The following is a 20,224-nucleotide window of genomic DNA, read 5'->3' as shown; positions in this document are numbered from 1 at the left end:
TTAATTAATGGAATTATTTGGCATTTTATTGGATTTATTGGAGAATTATGGAGAATGAGGTTATTGGGATTGGTGTCGTGTTTAGTAATGAGGGGGTGCTATATGTGAGGCCCTTACTAAAATGAATTGTATTTTTCATAAAATAAGGAAAAGGGGAAAATTTGGAAGGAAAAGCAAAAGAGAAAAGAAGAGAAGAAGAGAAGAACGTGAAAGAGCAAAGGAAGAAGAGAATGGAGGAAGAGGAAGATTCAAGATTTTTGGCTAAGGTAAGAAGGGACTTTTCCGGTTAACCTCTATTATCGGGTCGTAGGTGATAGGACTGATATCGTATACTATTGATTCGATAGAGAATATGTTCGAAGTGGGGTTTTGGTATTTAGGTTCAATTTTTGTGAACTTTGTATGAGTACTTGTTGGTAATGATTGTTGATGTTAAAAGTGTTGTTTGATTGATGATATAACTCATATTTCATGTGAAATCCCTCTGTTTTTCGTGTACAATCGTATTGGGTCAATTGGGGGATGTTTGGGGGGATTTAAGTTGCTATAAAAATGGTGATTTTGGGTTGCAGACTCGAAGTAATCGGTTACCGTAGGGTGGGTAATCGATTACCCATAGTAAAAACAGCAAAATTGGGGTTTTGAACTTCAGTAACCGATTACTGGTGTTTGAGTAATCGGTTACCACTGTACGTTTTTGAAAAATACTTGTTTTTATAAAACTCATATCTTTTGAACCGTAACTCCGTTTTGGTCCCCGTTCGAAGCGTTAGAAAGCTAACGGAATGCTCTTTATGATTAAAATAAATTAATTAGCACTAGATAATTTAATTATTATGTGGTTTGAAAATGACATGTAATTGCATCTGTGTATGTCGTGGATTAATGTTATTTAAGAATAACATGTATGGGTATTGTGTATTATGTGCTAATTGTGATACATGGAATTGATGAATGATAAGTTCTATGTATTGTTGTGATTGTTACATGATGAATGTATGTTATACCAATGGTGGATAATTCAATATGTTGAATTGTGATGGATGTGTTATACGTGGTATTATGGTGATGTAAATCTCATGTTGTTGTTGTGTGGATTTGATGTACTTGGTACATAATTGTGGAGTGTATTATTGTCGTATGCACTGTGTGATGAGTCGAGATATGATAATGTTGTTCATATGATTGAAGTGGCGATGTTGTGATAACATGATTATAATGTTGATAATGTGATCATGGGGTGATTGTTTTGATTGTGTGATGATGATTGATTTTTATGAATAGTGCATGATACATGTACATACTTGTTGGTGATAACTATGTTGAGTTATGTGAGACGATGTTGTTCATCGGATCGGTGGTGTTTTAAGTATGTGATATGTATGCATCCATTCATAAAGCATTTTGTTGTGGGCTGTATCCCTTATGGTGGTGGGACGGCGGTAGCTAATTCCCACTGTGTGGAATTAGTGAGAGAAGTAGCCGAATCTTTATGGTGGTGGATCGGTGAGATGGGTTATCCCATGTTTGGTACCACATGCATGTAGTTGCATTGCATTAGGTGTTTGATATGTTATAACATGAATGGAAGTTGTCCAATGTTATAATATTGTGTGTTTGGCCAACTGTTGTATTTGGTGTATGTGTGTATAGCCTGAATATATACTGATGTTGGGTGAATATTATACTGTTGATGTTTTATCGTTTATGAACTGATAACATTGTTTAATTGAGAATGAGACTCACCCTTACTGTTGATTATTTTTCAGATAAAAGATTAGCGGCTTGTGCTGGGTGAGGATAACTCGTAGAGTTACTTCGTTAGTACGGTTGTGTCGGTGTCATGCTCTGGTCTTGTAACACTGGGGGAACGTTTGTTTTAGGATTTGATTGATGGATTATTTCTTATGTGGAATAATATTTTGTTGGTTTGGATCGGTGAATTTGAATATGAATTCCGATGTTTTATATTTATTCAGTTTGAGATAAATTTCGCTGTGTTAATATAATTACTGAATAATGTGTTTTGAAGTTCCTCATAAGGCATGGCATGGCTTAATGTTTTAAATATTTTGAAGTTGTAATACCCTTTTCATTTTTTACTCTGAATTTTAATTGATATTCCACGGGGTTTTAGGAGGGTGCTACAATAGTGGTATCAGAGCAGGTCGGTCCGTCCGGCCAATTGTCGAGTCAGTTGAGTTGCGCGACAGTTGTGTGCTGTCGGCGTTTTATCCCTTGGTACACGACATGTGAGTGAATCAATGTCGATACTTGTTTGTTTTGTTGCAGGTGTTGGATTGAAACAAGTGGGGGAGAAGTTTCGCTTCTCGGTTATGTTTCAGTTGTAAGATGATTGATTCAGTAGGATGTTGTTGGCAACAATGCAAGCGTTGTTGGAGTTGTTGTTTCCCGAATCGAAGGTGACTTGAAATTAAGACTTGACTGGTAATTAAGTTGGAACATCTTGAAGGAAGATGATTAGAGGTATTTGATGATTATTTGTAGGAGAGGGAAATTAGAAAGTTGCAAGGTATCAGCTCTGCTGAAGGACTGCGAAGTTGTCAGTTGAGTAGCCTTGCGTCTCAGAGGAGGTTCAGCTGCAAGTTGCAAAGAGGATTGCGGTCGTAATCTTTCAGAAATCGCACTTCGGCGATGGGATGTGTTGCGCAAGTTATAAGAATGTTTGGAAGTGAAGAGATATGATAAGGAGCTGTTTAAAATGTGATTGATTTGAAGATGATGAGTTTTAGAGCGGAATTTCCGTAAGAAAAACGCACGACGGTTGTTGATTCGTTATGAAACTTCGAAAATTCATAACTGGAGTTCTGGACATCTGATTTGAGTTCTGTTTGAAGCGCCGGAAAGCTAACGAGATGAAATTTGTTATAAAAATGGTTGCAGAAGCGGTCACATATTTAATTGTGACAGGATGATGTTGGAAAGAGGTGAAGTTACGGTTACGCTTGTTCTTAGAACTAGACTTGTTTGTTGGTACTGCACGGGATGTCAGTTTCAGAGTTGAACGGATTGAAGGAATAATTAAAAGGTTTATTGAGAAGCAGGTTTAGGAATTAAATGTACCATTTGAGGAGTTTTGGAGATATCGTATAGAATGTCCCTGCATGATGTCGATGTTGCATTTGGATGACGTTGGAAAATTCATATCTTGAGTTCCGAGTGTCGAATAATGTGCCGTTTGAACCTAAGAAGAGGAGAGATTATATTCTACCTTATGGGAGAGTTATAAATACAGTAGACTGATCCTATGAGGAAAAATTTTGAAGTCGGCTAAGGAAGCGTGAGACTTGTTGAATAGGAATGCCTATTACCGCGATTGTTTGAAACGAAGTTGAGTAGAACATGTTATTGATGAATAAGTTGAGGAGATGTTCGGTAATATATATGATTTGAGTGCCGATGGATTTTAGTGAGGAGTGAATTAGTAGTAAAGGTGGAACAAACTTTGGGAACAATTGAAGTCGTATTTGTGATGCCAAAGTAACGACATGTATAAAAGAAGAATTGTAGAGAATTTCTAACACCTATTGATGTGGAGAAGACTTTGTTGAGATTCCGAGTGGAATGATATTTGGACGAAAAAGACGTTATGGGATTTAGAGTAAAACCACGAGTTATGAATGTTGTCGCGGTCTTTTGCTACGATGAGGATTTTGATTTGGAACGAGATGAATAGTAATGTACGGGTATATTAGTGATTCTAAAGTTGAGAAGTACTTAACAAGTGTGTGATGCTAAGTGACTATGAAGCGGACTGTGTGAAATGTTAGACGTTGGTGTCTCACCGACAAGATCCAATGAGAAGGGAATGTGCGAGTTGTAAAGACTCAAAGTGAATTATTGGGCTATGACGATGTTAATGAGTTTGGGTGAAAACTCAGAAAGGACACTATTATGTAGTAACGACAGTTTATTCTTAAATATGGTTGTTGGCTATCTATTAACAAATTGAGGACTTGATCACCCTTAATCTCTTGTTGGTAGTAGACGAAATCATATCGATAAGATAAGCTTGTTTTGTTACCTTAATGGTATAAGTTGTGATGGATATTAAACCGTGAGAATAATCACTCACCATGTTGTGTGAACTTATGAAGAAGTGAATATGAAAGAGTGCAACATATTGGTCGGTGACTTAAGACGGGTAATCGGAGTCGCACATCGAAAGTGTGATGTGGAGTAATGTTATGAGTACTACTCGTGGGCAGTGAGGAATTAATATGTCGAAAGCCTACGTAGAGAATATGTATTGATCTATATGTTGGATTCGGGATCTAGTGGATGTAATGATGTTGTACCAGAGAATTAGAACCCTTTTGATTGATTGCCGAGATGATGAATATGTTATTGTAGTTGTATGCAGTTAACGAGTATGTATTCGACGAAGTTAAGACGATGAGTTGATACCATATGATGCTATAATAAATTTGTGTTGTTGTAAGATGTTATTGTAGATTCTAGATATAATGAGGAATTATACCCTAAGAAGGACGGAGTTGATTTAAATCTTAGAGAAGAGCGGGACTCAGTTTGAGCTATTTTGTAAGCAATGGTATATTGAGACTGATGAGTGTGATCATGATTAATTGTGTGTACTCATTCTGATGGTTAGAATTTTTTTTGTAATAGATGAAGTAAAGCAAGAATTTGTTTTTGAGTGCGAGTAAGTATTGATAAGTGGTAGATTGGTACCATGTATGGTAAAGAATGATTCTTGAACGAATGGGTAAAGAGAGCCAAAGTTGGTAGAAACTCGAAAATCTAATTGGTAATGATGATTGTAATGAGTAATCAGAGCAGTGCAGCGGAAACAAAATGTAACGTGTTGGATAATTGCTGGTGTGACTTGAGAGGAGTCAGATAAATGAAATTCAATGATATGAGGAATACGATTATTGAGTTTTCTTGAAGGAAGTAGTTGGTGATAGGTGTAAGTATTATGTTATCACTCAAATGGAAAAGTATGTTTAAGGTTTGTACGTTCGGTAGATGGAATGTATTACTGCGGTGTTGATCAGGTGTGATCATGCTATGGGTAAGGAATTATTTTGCACAAACGTGTGCAGCGGAAATCTATATTAGTGTTGAGTGACAACCTTGTTCACAGATGCAGATAAGTTAATGTCCTAATATCAGTGATATTAAGTAGTAGGATATTGAGAAGGGCGGATAGGATTGTGGAAAGATACTTGTCCTAAATAAAGTTGTGATCTCGCTTTCTAGGATGGGATCCTAGTGCGTATGTATAACCTTCTAAGATAGAGAGGTTAGAGCAATGCTATACATCTTGCTGACGTGGATGTTGAGTTCTCTTTCAGTTTGAGGATGAATTTGATTCTAAGGTAGTACGATGAAGAATAGTGTACAACTGAGATTATGCGTTGGGTGACCATTCATGTCTTATTCACTAATTGGCCGCATTGTATGGGTTGTACCTCAATGTTCCATTGTTGTTAACCTTTTAGGGATATAACGAGCGGTACACCTTTGGATGGTCAAATGTGACGTAAGAGTTGAGATTTGAATGCATGAGACATGCTTTCTGTTGGTTATATCAGATGAATTTTGAGGATCAAAAATAGGAAGTTGAACTAATTGCGCGGTAAATAGATAGCATTGGTCAGAGTAGCTTGGGAAGGACCATCAAGTGGCTGTGTTAATTGGGAGTTGGAGAGTCAGATGAAGGACTCTTATACAAGCTGGTGCTTGAGGTATGTTTTCGAGGACGAAAACTCTTTTAGTGGGGGAGAGTTGTAACACCCCATGTTTTCCCTTAATTAATTTGAAATTAAATTATTTAATGGAATTATTTGGAATTTTATTGGATTTATTGGAGAATTATGGAGAATGAGGTTATTGGGCTTGGTGTCGTGTTTAGTAATAAGGGGGTGCTATATGTGAGGCCCTTACTAAAATGAATTGTATTTTTCATAAAATAAGGAAAAGGGGAAAATTTGGAAGGAGAAGCAAAAGAGAAAAGAAGAGAAGAAGAGAAGAACGTGCAAGAGCAGAGGAAGAGGAGAATGGAGGAAGATGAAGATTCAAGATTTTTGGCTAAGGTAAGAATGGACTCTTCCGGTTAACCTCTATTATCGGGTCGTAGGTGATAGGACTGATATCGTATACTATTGATTCGATAGAGAATATGTTCGAAGTTGGGGTTTTGGTATTTAGGTTCAATTTTTGTGAACTTTGTATGAGTACTTGTTGGTAATGATTGTTGATGTTAAAAGTGTTGTTTGATTGATGATATAACTCATATTTCATGTGAAATCCCTCTGTTTTTCGTGTACAATCGTATTGGGTCAATTGGGGGATGTTTGTGTTAGAACAAGATTTGTTCTGATCAATTATCTTAGTTTTGATGATAACATTAATATGAATTTTGCTTAAGATAATATGGTACTCTAATCCAATGCAATTTCCCTTTCAGGAAATATATAAAGAGTATGCATAATTCAGCGCTCAGAAGCTTTGTCTCAAATGGTTCAGCATGCAACATCAGAACATGGTCTGGCAAGACATCAGAAGATGGTCGAAGCAGTATCGGAACATGGGTCTATGGAAGCATCAGAAGAACAAGAGAACAGAAGCACTGAAGTTCTGATGGTATCACGCTCAGAAGCACTTCAAGGTCAGAAGATCAGAAGATGCTATGCACCAAGCTGTTTGACTCTGATGATATTCAAACGTTGTATTCACAAACATCAGATCAGAAGGAAGTACAAGTGGCAAGCTACGCTGACTGACAAAAGGAACGTTAAAAGCTATTAAAGGCTACGTCAGTAGACACAGCGTGAACAAGGCTCAAGGTAGTTGACAAAAGCGTATAACATTAAATGCGATGCTGTACGGAACACGCAAAGCATTAAATGCACTCAACGGTCATCTTCTCCAACGCCTATAAATATGAAGTTCTGATGAGAAGCAAGGTTAACGATTCTGCACCAAAACAACTCATATTAAACTTGCTGAAACGCTGTTCAAATTCAAAGCTCAGAATCTTCATCTTCATCAAAGCTCACTACATTGCTGTTGTAATATATTAGTGAGATTAAGCTTAAACGTTAAGAGAAATATCACAGTTTGTGATTATAGCTTTTAAGAAGCAATTGTAATACTCTTAGAATTGATTACATTAAGTTGTAAGGAACTAGAGTGATCGTGTGGATCAGAATACTCTAGGAAGTCTTAGAGGTTATCTAAGCAGGTTGTAACTAGAGTGATCGTGTGGATCAGTATACTCTAGAAAAGTCTTAGAGGGTATCTAAGCAGTTGTTCCTGGAGTGATCAGTGTGTGATCAGAAGACTCTGGAAGACTTAGTTGCTGACTAAGTGGAAAACCATTGTAATCCGTGCGATTAGTGGATTAAATCCTCAGTTGAGGTAAATCATCTCTGCGGGGGTGGACTGGAGTAGTTTAGTTAACAACGAACCAGGATAAAAATAACTGTGCAATTTATTTTTATCTGTCAAGTTTTTAAAGCTACACTTATTCAAACCCCCCCCCCCCCTTTCTAAGTGTTTTTCTATCCTTCAATTGGCATCAGAGCGCCGGTTCTAAGGTGCAAGCACTTAACCGTGTTTAGAAAAGATTCAGGAAGAGAAAAACGCTTCAGTAAAAGATGGTTGATGAAAGTGAAAAGTCTACACCTGCATCTACATCTGGCTCTGCTGAGCAATACAACGGTAACAATGGTTATACTAGACCGCCGGTATTTGATGGTGAAAACTTTGAATACTGGAAAGATAAACTGGAAAGTTACTTTCTTGGTCTAGATGGTGATCTATGGGATCTTCTGATGGATGGTTACAAACATCCAGTAAATGCCAGAGGCGTAAAGCTGACAAGGCAAGAAATGAATGATGATCAGAAAAAGCTTTTCAGGAATCATCATAAATGCAGAACTGTTTTGCTGAATGCTATCTCTCATGCTGAGTATGAGAAGATATCTAACAGGGAAACGGCCTATGACATATATGAGTCCTTGAAAATGACTCATGAAGGAAATGCTCAAGTCAAGGAGACTAAAGCTCTAGCTTTAATCCAGAAGTATGAAGCCTTCAAGATGGAGGATGATGAAGACATTGAAAAGATGTTTTCAAGATTTCAAACTCTTACTGCTGGATTGAGAGTTCTTGACAAGGGATACACCAAGGCTGATCACGTAAAGAAGATCATCAGAAGCTTACCCAGAAGATGGGGTCCTATGGTGACTGCATTCAAGATTGCAAAGAATCTGAATGAAGTTTCTCTGGAAGAGCTCATCAGTGCCTTGAGAAGTCATGAAATAGAGCTGGACGCAAATGAGCCTCAAAAGAAAGGTAAGTCTATTGCATTAAAATCCAATATCAAGAAATGCACTAACGCTTTTCAGGCTAGAGAAGAAGATCCTGAAGAATCAGAATCTGAAGAAGAAGATGAACTGTCCTTGATCTCCAGAAGGCTAAATCAACTCTGGAAAACCAAGCAAAGGAAGTTCAGAGGCTTCAGAAGTTCAAAGAAATTTGAACGTGGAGAATCTTCTGATGACAGAAGATTTGACAAGAAGAAGGTCATGTGCTATGAATGCAATGAGCCTGGACACTTCAAGAATGAATGTCCAAATCTTCAGAAGGAAAATCCCAAGAAGAAGTTTCATAAGAAGAAAGGTCTTATGGCAACCTGGGATGAGTCAGAAGATGATTCAGACTCTGAAGATGAGCAGGCTAACTGTGCGCTGATGGCGACAGAAGATGACGGATCAGAATCTACATCAGAATCAGATTCTGAAGAGGTATTTTCTGAACTTACTAGAGATGAGTTAGTTTCCGGTCTAACTGAACTTCTGGAACTCAAGTCTCAGATCAGTCTCAAATACAAGAAGCTGAAAAAGCTATTTGAATTTGAAACAAAGAAGCTTGAGTTGGAGAATTCTGAATTAAAAGAAAAACTTTTAAAATTATCCAATAATGTTGGATCTCCTTCTGATTCAGAAAAATCCACTCCTAGTCTAAACTATATTCTGAAAGAATATGATTTAAGTTTCAGGAAGTTCTTATCTAGAAGTATTGGCAGAAGTCAGCTAGCTTCTATGATATATGCTGTGTCTGGAAACAAAAGAGTCGGCATTGGTTTTGAGGGTGAAACCCCATACAAACTTGAACCTGTTGATGAAATGAAATTCACATACAAGCCATTGTATGATCAGTTCAAGTATGGCCACTCCCATGATATTAGGCACACTTCACATGCTCAAAGTTTTCACATAACACACACCAAAAAGCATGTGACACAACCTAGGAAATATCATGAAACTCACATTAAAAATTATCATGCTGTTCCTCCTATTGCTTACAATGTTAAACCCAAGTTCAATCAGAACTTGAGAAAATCTAACAAGAAAGGACCCAAGAAAATGTGGGTACCTAAGGATAAGATTATTCCTATTGCAGATATCCTTGACTGCAAAAAGGACAAAGCACAACATGTCATGGTACCTGGACTCTGGATGCTCACGACACATGACAGGAAGAAGGTCTATGTTCCAAGACCTGGTGCTTAAGTCTGGAGGAGAAGTCAAGTTTGGAGGAGATCAGAAGGGCAAGATAATTGGCTCTGGAACTATAAAGTCTGGTAACTCTCCTTCCATTTCTAATGTACTTCTTGTAGAAGGATTAACACATAACCTCTTATCTATCAGTCAATTGAGTGACAATGGTTATGATATAATCTTTAATCAAGAGTCTTGCAAGGCTGTAAATCAGAAGGATGGCTCAATCCTATTTACAGGCAAGAGGAAGAACAACATTTATAAGACAGATCTGCAAGATCTTATGAGTCAGAAGGTGACTTGTCTTATGTCTGTTTCTGAAGAGCAGTGGGTCTGGCACAGAAGATTAGGTCATGCTAGTTTGAGAAAGATTTCTCAGATTAACAAACTGAATCTTGTCAGAGGACTCCCTAATCTGAAATTCAAATCAGATGCTCTTTGTGAAGCATGTCAGAAGGGCAAGTTCTCCAAACCTGCATTCAAGTCCAAGAATGTTGTTTCTACCTCAAGGCCATTAGAACTCTTGCACATTGATCTGTTTGGCCCAGTCAAAACAACATCTGTCAGAGGGAAGAAATATGGATTAGTCATCGTAGATGATTATAGCCGCTGGACATGGGTAAAATTCTTGAAACACAAGGATGAGACTCATTCAGTGTTCTTTGATTTCTGCATTCAGATTCAATCTGAAAAAGAGTGTAAAATCATAAAGGTCAGAAGTGATCATGGTGGTGAATTTGAGAACAGATCCTTTGAAGAATTCTTCAAAGAAAATGGTATTGCCCATGATTTCTCTTGTCCTAGAACTCCACAGCAAAATGGGGTTGTAGAACGAAAGAATAGGACTCTGCAAGAAATGGCCAGAACCATGATCAACGAAACCAATATGGCTAAGCATTTCTGGGCAGAAGCAATAAACACTGCATGCTATATTCAGAATAGAATCTCTATCAGACCTATTCTAAATAAGACTCCTTATGAATTGTGGAAGAATAGAAAGCCCAACATTTCATATTTCCATCCTTTTGGATGTGTATGCTTTATTCTGAACACTAAAGATCATCTTGGTAAGTTTGATTCCAAAGCTCAAAAATGTTTCCTTCTTGGATATTCTGAACGCTCAAAAGGCTACAGAGTATACAATACTGAAACATTGATTGTAGAAGAATCAATCAATATCAGGTTTGATGATAAGCTTGGTTCTGAAAAACCAAAGCAGTTTGATAATTTTGCAGATTGTGATATTGATATATCAGAAGTTGTTGAGCCAAGAAGCAACGCATCAGAAGCAGAGCTTCTCAGAAGCAAAGAATTTGAAGATCAAGTATCAGCTTCTCTGGAGAATCTAAGCATCTCTGAAGAACCATCTGTCAGAAGATCATCCAGACTCATCTCTGGTCATTCAGAAGATGTCATTCTTGGAAAGAAGGATGATCCAATCAAAACAAGAGCATTCCTTAAGAACAATGCAGACTGTCAATTAGGTCTTGTATCTTTGATCGAGCCAACTTCTGTTGATCATGCTCTAGAAGATCCAGACTGGATAATTGCTATGCAAGAAGAACTAAATCAGTTTACAAGGAATGATGTTTGGGATCTTGTTCCTAGACCAGATGGATTCAATATAATTGGTACAAAATGGGTCTTCAGAAACAAGCTCAGAATGAGAAGATGAGAAGTTCTTATGTATGAGTATCTTCTGGAATGAAATTTTTTTTAAAGTTCTGATAGAAATCAATTAGAAATTGTGATTCAGTTATTACTAACGTTTCATTGTCTAAGTTGATTCAGAATCTCTATAAAAGCAAAACAGCTGTAACTGGCTATCCAGATGGTAAACACGTGTTCACTATTCCTGGACAAGCGTGCGTGCAGTTGAGGGGACGTCTACTTAGGTAACTGTGCAAATCACGTCTTTTGTCATTATTATCTCTCCTCACGTCACGTAACATTAAATGCTTTTCATCATTTACTCTCTTTCAGTTTTCTTTTTATATTCTTCAAACGTTTCTTTTCCCTCTCATATTTCTCTCATTTTGCATTCAGTTTCTTTTTCGTTCTCTCTCTTTGCATTCATATCATAAACCCTAGCAGTTTCCAATATCTGCAAATTCATCATGAATCCATCGTCAAGCTCTGGGAATCAAGATAATGATCGGAAACAAAAGAGAAAGGCAACTGCTGAACCAGAAACCAAACCAAAAAGAGTAAGGATCTCCTATGACCCTCTCAAAGTGTATCAACCCCTTGACGGTACCCCTCAATCACCTCCCTCTTCAAAGACCTCCACCACCTCTTCCTCCTCATTCATCCTCTCGGAACCACCTTCTTCACCATCTGATATCTCCTCTCCTTCAACCCTTCCATCAGATATTTCTTCATCTCTCTCACACCCTTTTCCCACCAGAACACCTAATCCCTATAGCGTCGTTCTTCCCGACTCCAGGTTCACTGTCAACCCTCCAACCCCTACCACTCAATCATATCTGGAGCTTTTACATTCTGATGTAAATGGCTGGTTGGAGATTCTAGGTGCTGCTCACCTTAACCATCTGGATGAGTATGCTACAAGCAACCTTTGGAATACCTTTCGTCAGGATTTTCTGGCTAAGGCTACAGACACTCAGAGAAGGATTATGTCTGAAGCTCCTGGTGTTCGTGGTCTTCGGTTGGAAGTTGGTGAAAGCAGCCATCATCATCTCATCAGGAACAGAAGTGTTCTTGAAGGGAAGATACCAGCAGATGAGTTGGAAGAAGAAAATCTCTGCAGAGACATCGTGGTGTGGAGACCATGGTTTCCTGTGCTGACTGGAGATTTTCAGTGGCTGTTCAACTGGTTCAGAATGAACCCTTCTGAAAAAGCACCTCACATGGTCTTTCCAGTAGTGGTTTATCCTGCTGAAGTTGCTGGTCCTACTCCTCCAACAAACCTAGCAGCTATTCTTCAAGCGTTGGAAGCTGGAACTTCTGAGCTGCCTGAACCAGAATATGCTAAGGCGACTTCTGATTCAGACTCAGATGAGGAAATGGAAGATGCACAAGCTGAAGATCTTCCAGAAGATCACCCTGCTGAGATTGCTGTCCCTTTTGGCAGAAATTCTGGTGCCTCCTCTTCTGGTGAAACCTCAGCTCTGATGGAGACCTTGGAAACTCTTCATCAGAATCAAGCTATGCTGGCTTCTCGTTTGGACGCGCAAGAAGTAGCCAATGCTGAGTTTCGCTCCTTCATGACAAGGCAAGCTACAAGCACTGACGGGATTCATGATGTTCTGGCGCGGATTTTGCGTAGGCTAGGATCTTAGTCTTTTGGTCTTTGTAGTTTCCTCTCCTTGTTGCATCTGTTTTCCTGCATTCCTTTCATGTAATATCTTTTGATTATAAATGAAAAAGTTTCTTTGCTTTTACATTCCAGTGATTTTATTTGTCGTTTTCATCATCTGAATCGTTTAAAATATTCTTTTTGATGTTATGACAAAAAGGGGGAGAAGATAAATGATAAATGATTTGATTAATCTATCAGTTGCTGGGTAAAGCTCCCACACATTTTCTAACAAGAACTGCAAGTTCTATATGGTTTAAGTGTTTTGCAGGTATAAAGAAGTGAAGAGAATCTTCAAAGCAAACACAAGAAGCAAAACCATGGAAACTGAAGCAAGCTGAGTGCTGTCAAGCTTCAGAAATCAGAAGCAAGAAAGAAGAATGAATCAGAAGCACTGATAATAGAATTTGATCCATATTTCCATATTTGTCTATTTGTTCTGACAAAATTCTATTTGCTCTGATACATTATTTTAGCCTATATGGCTCTGATACATATCATGTGTTCTAATATACATTTTATGTTCTGACTCGTTCATGCTGACTTTTGTCGTTTAGTTTTTGTTCTGTAACATTTCAGGATGTAGAGATGCTCTGATGATGCTCTGGTACATTCAACAATGTTCTGATACAAATCTAGCATGAAGTGAGGTTGGTAGAAATTCAAGCTCTGAAGCTATCCGAGGGAAGCAGAAATCAGAAGCTGTGAATGTTCTAAAGATCCAGAAAACTCAAGTTCTGAAGCTGTCCTTAATGGAAGCAGAAATCAGAAGCTGTGAATGTTCAGAAGATCAAAGAAATTCAAGTTCTGAAGCTGTCCTAGATGGAAGCAGAAGTCAGAAGCTGTGAATGTTCAGAAGATCAAAGAAATTCAAGTTCTGAAGCTGTCCTAGATGGAAGCAGGAATCAGAAGCTGTGAGTGTTCTAGGGATCTAAAGAAATTCTAGTTCTGAAGCTGTCCTATGGAAGCAGAAGTCAGAAGCTATGAATTCTCTAAAGACAGAAGCTTATATGATCGTCTCTACCGAAATAATCAGGGAAGTCTTTTATTAAAGTTCTTCGAGTATTTATTTCAGGGGGAGATTATTTATCTCAGGGGGAGATTGTTAATCTCAGGGGGAGACATATTCATATGCTTATGCTATAGCTGTGTAATTTGTCTTTTGCCGTCTGTTCTTTCTGATCGCAAATTCATATCATTTATATATGTTTTTGTCATCATCAAAAAGGGGGAGATTGTTAGAACAAGATTTGTTCTGATCAATTATCTTAGTTTTGATGATAACATTAATATGAATTTTGCTTAAGATAATATGGTACTCTAATCCAATGCAATTTCCCTTTCAGGAAATATATAAAGAGTATGCATAATTCAGCGCTCAGAAGCTTTGTCTCAAATGGTTCAGCATGCAACATCAGAACATGGTCTGGCAAGACATCAGAAGATGGTCGAAGCAGTATCGGAACATGGGTCTATGGAAGCATCAGAAGAACAAGAGAACAGAAGCACTGAAGTTCTGATGGTATCACGCTCAGAAGCACTTCAAGGTCAGAAGATCAGAAGATGCTATGCACCAAGCTGTTTGACTCTGATGATATTCAAACGTTGTATTCACAAACATCAGATCAGAAGGAAGTACAAGTGGCAAGCTACGCTGACTGACAAAAGGAACGTTAAAAGCTATTAAAGGCTACGTCAGTAGACACAGCGTGAACAAGGCTCGAGGTAGTTGACAAAAGCGTATTACATTAAATGCGATGCTGTACGGAACACGCAAAGCATTAAATGCACTCAACGGTCATCTTCTCCAACGCCTATAAATATGAAGTTCTGATGAGAAGCAAGGTTAACGATTCTGCACCAAAACAACTCATATTAAACTTGCTGAAACGCTGTTCAAATTCAAAGCTCGGAATCTTCATCTTCATCAAAGCTCACTACATTGCTGTTGTAATATATTAGTGAGATTAAGCTTAAACGATTAAGAGAAATATCACAGTTTGTGATTATAGCTTTTAAGAAGCAATTGTAATACTCTTAGAATTGATTACATTAAGTTGTAAGGAACTAGAGTGATCGTGTGGATCAGAATACTCTAGGAAGTCTTAGAGGTTATCTAAGCAAGTTATAACTAGAGTGATCGTGTGGATCAGTATACTCTAGAAAAGTCTTAGAGGGTATCTAAGCAGTTGTTCCTGGAGTGATCAGTGTGTGATCAGAAGACTCTGGAAGACTTAGTTGCTGACTAAGTGGAAAACCATTGTAATCCGTGCGATTAGTGGATTAAATCCTCAGTTGAGGTAAATCATCTCTGCGGGGGTGGACTGGAGTAGTTTAGTTAACAACGAACCAGGATAAAAATAACTGTGCAATTTATTTTTATCTGTCAAGTTTTTAAAGCTACACTTATTCAAACCCCCCCCCCTTTCTAAGTGTTTTTCTATCCTTCAGTTTGGGGGGGATTTAAGGTGCTGTAAAAATGGTGATTTTGGGTTGCAGACTCGAAGTAATCGGTTACCGTAGGGTGGGTAATCGATTACCCATAGTAAAAATAGAAAAATTGGGGTTTTGAACTTCAGTAACCGATTACTGGTGTTTGAGTAATCGGTTACCACTGTACGTTTTTGAAAAATACTTGGTTTTATAAAACTCATATCTTTCTAACCGTAACTCCGTTTTGGTCCCCGTTAGAAGCGTTAGAAAGCTAACAGAATGCTTTTTATGATTAAAATAAATTAATTAGCACTAGATAATTTAATTATTATGTGGTTTTGAAAATGACATGTAATTGTATCTGTGTATGTCGTGGATTAATGTTATTTAAGAATAACATGTATGGGTATTGTGTATTATGTGCTAATTGTGATACATGGAATTGATGAATGATAAGTTCTATGTATTGTTGTGATTGTTACATGATGAATGTATGTTATACCAATGGTGGATAATTCAATATGTTGAATTGTGATGGATGTGTTATACGTGGTATTATGGTGATGTAAATCTCATGTTGTTGTTGTGTGTATTTGATGTACTTGGTACATAATTGTGGAGTGTATTATTGTCGTATGCACTGTGTGATGAGTCGAGATATGATAATGTTGTTCATATGATTGAAGTGGCGATGTTGTGATAACATGATTATAATGTTGATAATGTGATCATGTGGTGATTGTTTTGATTGTGTGATGATGATTGATTTTTATGAATAGTGCATGATACATGTACATACTTGTTGGTGATAACTATGTTGATTTATGTGAGACGATGTTGTTCATCGGATCGGTGGTGTTTTAAGTATGTGATATGTATGCATCCATTCATAAAGCATTTTGTTGTGGGCTGTATCCCTTATGGTGGTGGGACAGCGGTAGCTAATTCCCATTGTGTGGAATTAGTGAGAGAAGTAGCCGAATCTTTAGGGTGGTGGATCGGTGAGATGGGTTATCCCATGTTTGGTACCACATGCATGTAGTTGCATTGCATTAGGTGTTTGATATATTATAACATGAATGGAAGTTGTCCAATGTTATAATATTGTGTGTTTGGCCAACTGTTGTATTTGGTGTATGTGTGTATAGCCTGAATATATACTGATGTTGGGTGAATATTATACTGTTGATGTTTTATCGTTTATGAACTGATAACATTGTTTAATTGAGAATGAGACTCACCCTTACTGTTGATTATTTTTCAGATAAAAGTTTAGCGGCTTGTGTTGGGTGAGGATAAATTCCGCTGTGTTAACATAATTACTGAATAATGTGTTTTGAAGTTCCTCATAAGGCATGACATGGCTTAATGTTTTAAATATTTTGAAGTTGTAATACCCTTTTCATGTTTTACTCTGAATTTTAATTGATATTCCGCGGGGTTTTAGGAGGGTGTTACAATACTGGTTCAACAGGGTTGTTTGGAAGCGTTGAAGGAAGAGGCAGCCATGAATGCAGAATTGACGGCAGCAGAGAAGACGAATATGATCGAGAAAGCACACAGCGCAATTTTGTTGAGCCTTGGTGATAAAGTTCTCTGATAGGTATCAAAGAAGACGACGACATCAGGGTTATGGGTGAGACTTGAAAGTTTGTACATGACCAAATCGCTGGTAAATCGACTCTACCTGAAGCAAGCTTTGTATTCATTCAAGATGATTGATGACAAAGTGTTGGCTGAGCAGTTGGATATGTTCAACAAGCTGATTCTTGATCTTGAAAATATTGATGTGAAGATAGATGATGAAGATCAAGCGTTGTTAATTTTGTGTTCTTTGCCTCGATCACATGCTCACTTCAAAGAAACTTTCTTGTATGGAAGGGAGTCCCTGACGTTTGAAGAAGTTCAATCAGCCTTGTATTCTAAGGACTTGAATGAACGAAAGGAGCATAAACCTTCGACTGTTGGTGAAGGTTTGGTCGTTAAAGGAAAATTCTTGCGAAAGGATGGTAAGTTCGACAAGAAGAAGGGCAAAAGCCAGTCGAAGTCTTATAGTGGTGAAACATATGGTATTCGATGCTATCATTGTAAGAAGGAGGTTACACGAAAAAGGTGTGCACTGAACGTCTAAAAGATCACGGAGGTAAGGGTAATGGCAATGCAACCATTGTTCAAGATGATTTTGAATCATCTGATGTTCTTGTGGTTTCAAGCAGTGACTCAAGAAGAGAGTGGATTATGGATTCAGGTTGCACTTGGCACATGACTCCAAACAAAGACTTGTTCGAAGAATTATGTGATCAAGATGGTGGATCAGTACTACTGGGAAACAACAAAGCTTGCAAGATTGCAGGTGTTGGATCTGTGAGATTCAAGCTCCATGATGAGTCAATAAGGTTGTTGACTGAAGTCAGGTATGTTCCTGATTTGAAGAGAAATCTGCTTTCTCTTGGTGAATTCTGAAGGATAGAAAAACACTTAGAAAGGGGGGGTTTGAATAAGTGTAGCTTTAAAAACTTGACAGATAAAAATAAATTGCACAGTTATTTTTATCCTGGTTCGTTGTTAACTAAACTACTCCAGTCCACCCCCGCAGAGATGATTTACCTCAACTGAGGATTTAATCCACTAATCGCACGGATTACAATGGTTTTCCACTTAGTCAGCAACTAAGTCTTCCAGAGTCTTCTGATCACACACTGATCACTCCAGGAACAACTGCTTAGATACCCTCTAAGACTTTTCTAGAGTATACTGATCCACACGATCACTCTAGTTATAACTTGCTTAGATAACCTCTAAGACTTCCTAGAGTATTCTGATCCACACGATCACTCTAGTTCCTTACAACTTAATGTAATCAATTCTAAGAGTATTACAATTGCTTCTTAAAAGCTATAATCACAAACTGTGATATTTCTCTTAATCGTTTAAGCTTAATCTCACTAATATATTACAACAGCAATGTAGTGAGCTTTGATGAAGATGAAGATTCCGAGCTTTGAATTTGAACATCGTTTCAGCAAGTTTAATATGAGTTGTTTTGGTGCAGAATCGTTAACCTTGCTTCTCATCAGAGCTTCATATTTATAGGCATTGGAGAAGATGACCGTTGAGTGCATTTAATGCTTTGCGTGTTCCGTACAGCATCGCATTTAATGTTATACGCTTTTGTCAACTACCTCGAGCCTTGTTCACGCTGTGTCTACTGACGTAGCCTTTAATAGCTTTTAACGTTCCTTTTGTCAGTCAGCGTAGCTTGCCACTTGTACTTCCTTCTGATCTGATGTTTGTGAATACAACGTTTGAATATCATCAGAGTCAAACAGCTTGGTGCATAGCATCTTCTGATCTTCTGACCTTGAAGTGCTTCTGAGCGTGATACCATCAGAACTTCAGTGCTTCTGTTCTCTTGTTCTTCTGATGCTTCCATAGACCCATGTTCTGATTCTGCTTCGACCATCTTCTGATGTCTTGCCAGACCATGTTCTGATGTTGCATGCTGAACCATTTGAGACAAAGCTTCTGAGCGCTGAATTATGCATACTCTTTATATATTTCCTGAAAGGGAAATTGCATTGGATTAGAGTACCATATTATCTTAAGCAAAATTCATATTAATGTTATCATCAAAACTAAGATAATTGATCAGAACAAATCTTGTTCTAACAATCTCCCCCTTTTTGATGATGACAAAAACATATATAAATGATATGAATTTGCGATCAGAAAGAACAGACGGCAAAAGACAAATTACACAGCTATAGCATAAGCATATGAATATGTCTCCCCCTGAGATTAACAATCTCCCCCTGAGATAAATAATCTCCCCCTGAAATAAATACTCGAAGAACTTTAATAAAAGACTTCCCTGATTATTTCGGTAGAGACGATCATATAAGCTTCTGTCTTTAGAGAATTCATAGCTTCTGACTTCTGCTTCCATAGGACAGCTTCAGAACTAGAATTTCTTTAGATCCCTAGAACACTCACAACTTCTGATTCCTGCTTCCATCTAGGACAGCTTCAGAACTTGAATTTCTTTGATCTTCTGAACATTCACAGCTTCTGACTTCTGCTTCCATCTAGGACAGCTTCAGAACTTGAATTTCTTTGATCTTCTGAACATTCACAGCTTCTGATTTCTGCTTCCATTAAGGACAGCTTCAGAACTTGAGTTTTCTGGATCTTTAGAACATTCACAGCTTCTGATTTCTGCTTCCCTCGGATAGCTTCAGAGCTTGAATTTCTACCAACCTCACTTCATGCTAGATTTGTATCAGAACATTGTTGAATGTACCAGAGCATCATCAGAGCATCTCTACATCCTGAAATGTTACAGAACAAAAACTAAACGACAAAAGTCAGCATGAACGAGTCAGAACATAAAATGTATATTAGAACACATGATATGTATCAGAGCCATATAGGCTAAAATAATGTATCAGAGCAAATAGAATTTTGTCAGAACAAATAGACAAATATGGAAATATGGATCAAATTCTATTATCAGTGCTTCTGATTCATTCTTCTTTCTTGCTTCTGATTTCTGAAGCTTGACAGCACTCAGCTTGCTTCAGTTTCCATGGTTTTGCTTCTTGTGTTTGCTTTGAAGATTCTCTTCACTTCTTTATACCTGCAAAACACTTAAACCATATAGAACTTGCAGTTCTTGTTAGAAAATGTGTGGGAGCTTTACCCAGCAACTGATAGATTAATCAAATCATTTATCATTTATCTTCTCCCCCTTTTTGTCATAACATCAAAAAGAATATTTTAAACGATTCAGATGATGAAAACGACAAATAAAATCACTGGAATGTAAAAGCAAAGAAACTTTTCATTGATAATCAAAAGATATTACAAAAGGTTCCTATGTTTAACAAGATGAGAAACATTCCTAGCATATACATAAAAA

This window comes from Vicia villosa, unplaced genomic scaffold (genome assembly GCF_029867415.1).
Source record: "Vicia villosa cultivar HV-30 ecotype Madison, WI unplaced genomic scaffold, Vvil1.0 ctg.000896F_1_1, whole genome shotgun sequence".
Classification (NCBI taxonomy): domain Eukaryota; kingdom Viridiplantae; phylum Streptophyta; class Magnoliopsida; order Fabales; family Fabaceae; genus Vicia; species Vicia villosa.
The sequence above is the reverse complement of the archived record's forward strand: the minus strand, read 5'-3'. Positions refer to the sequence as shown.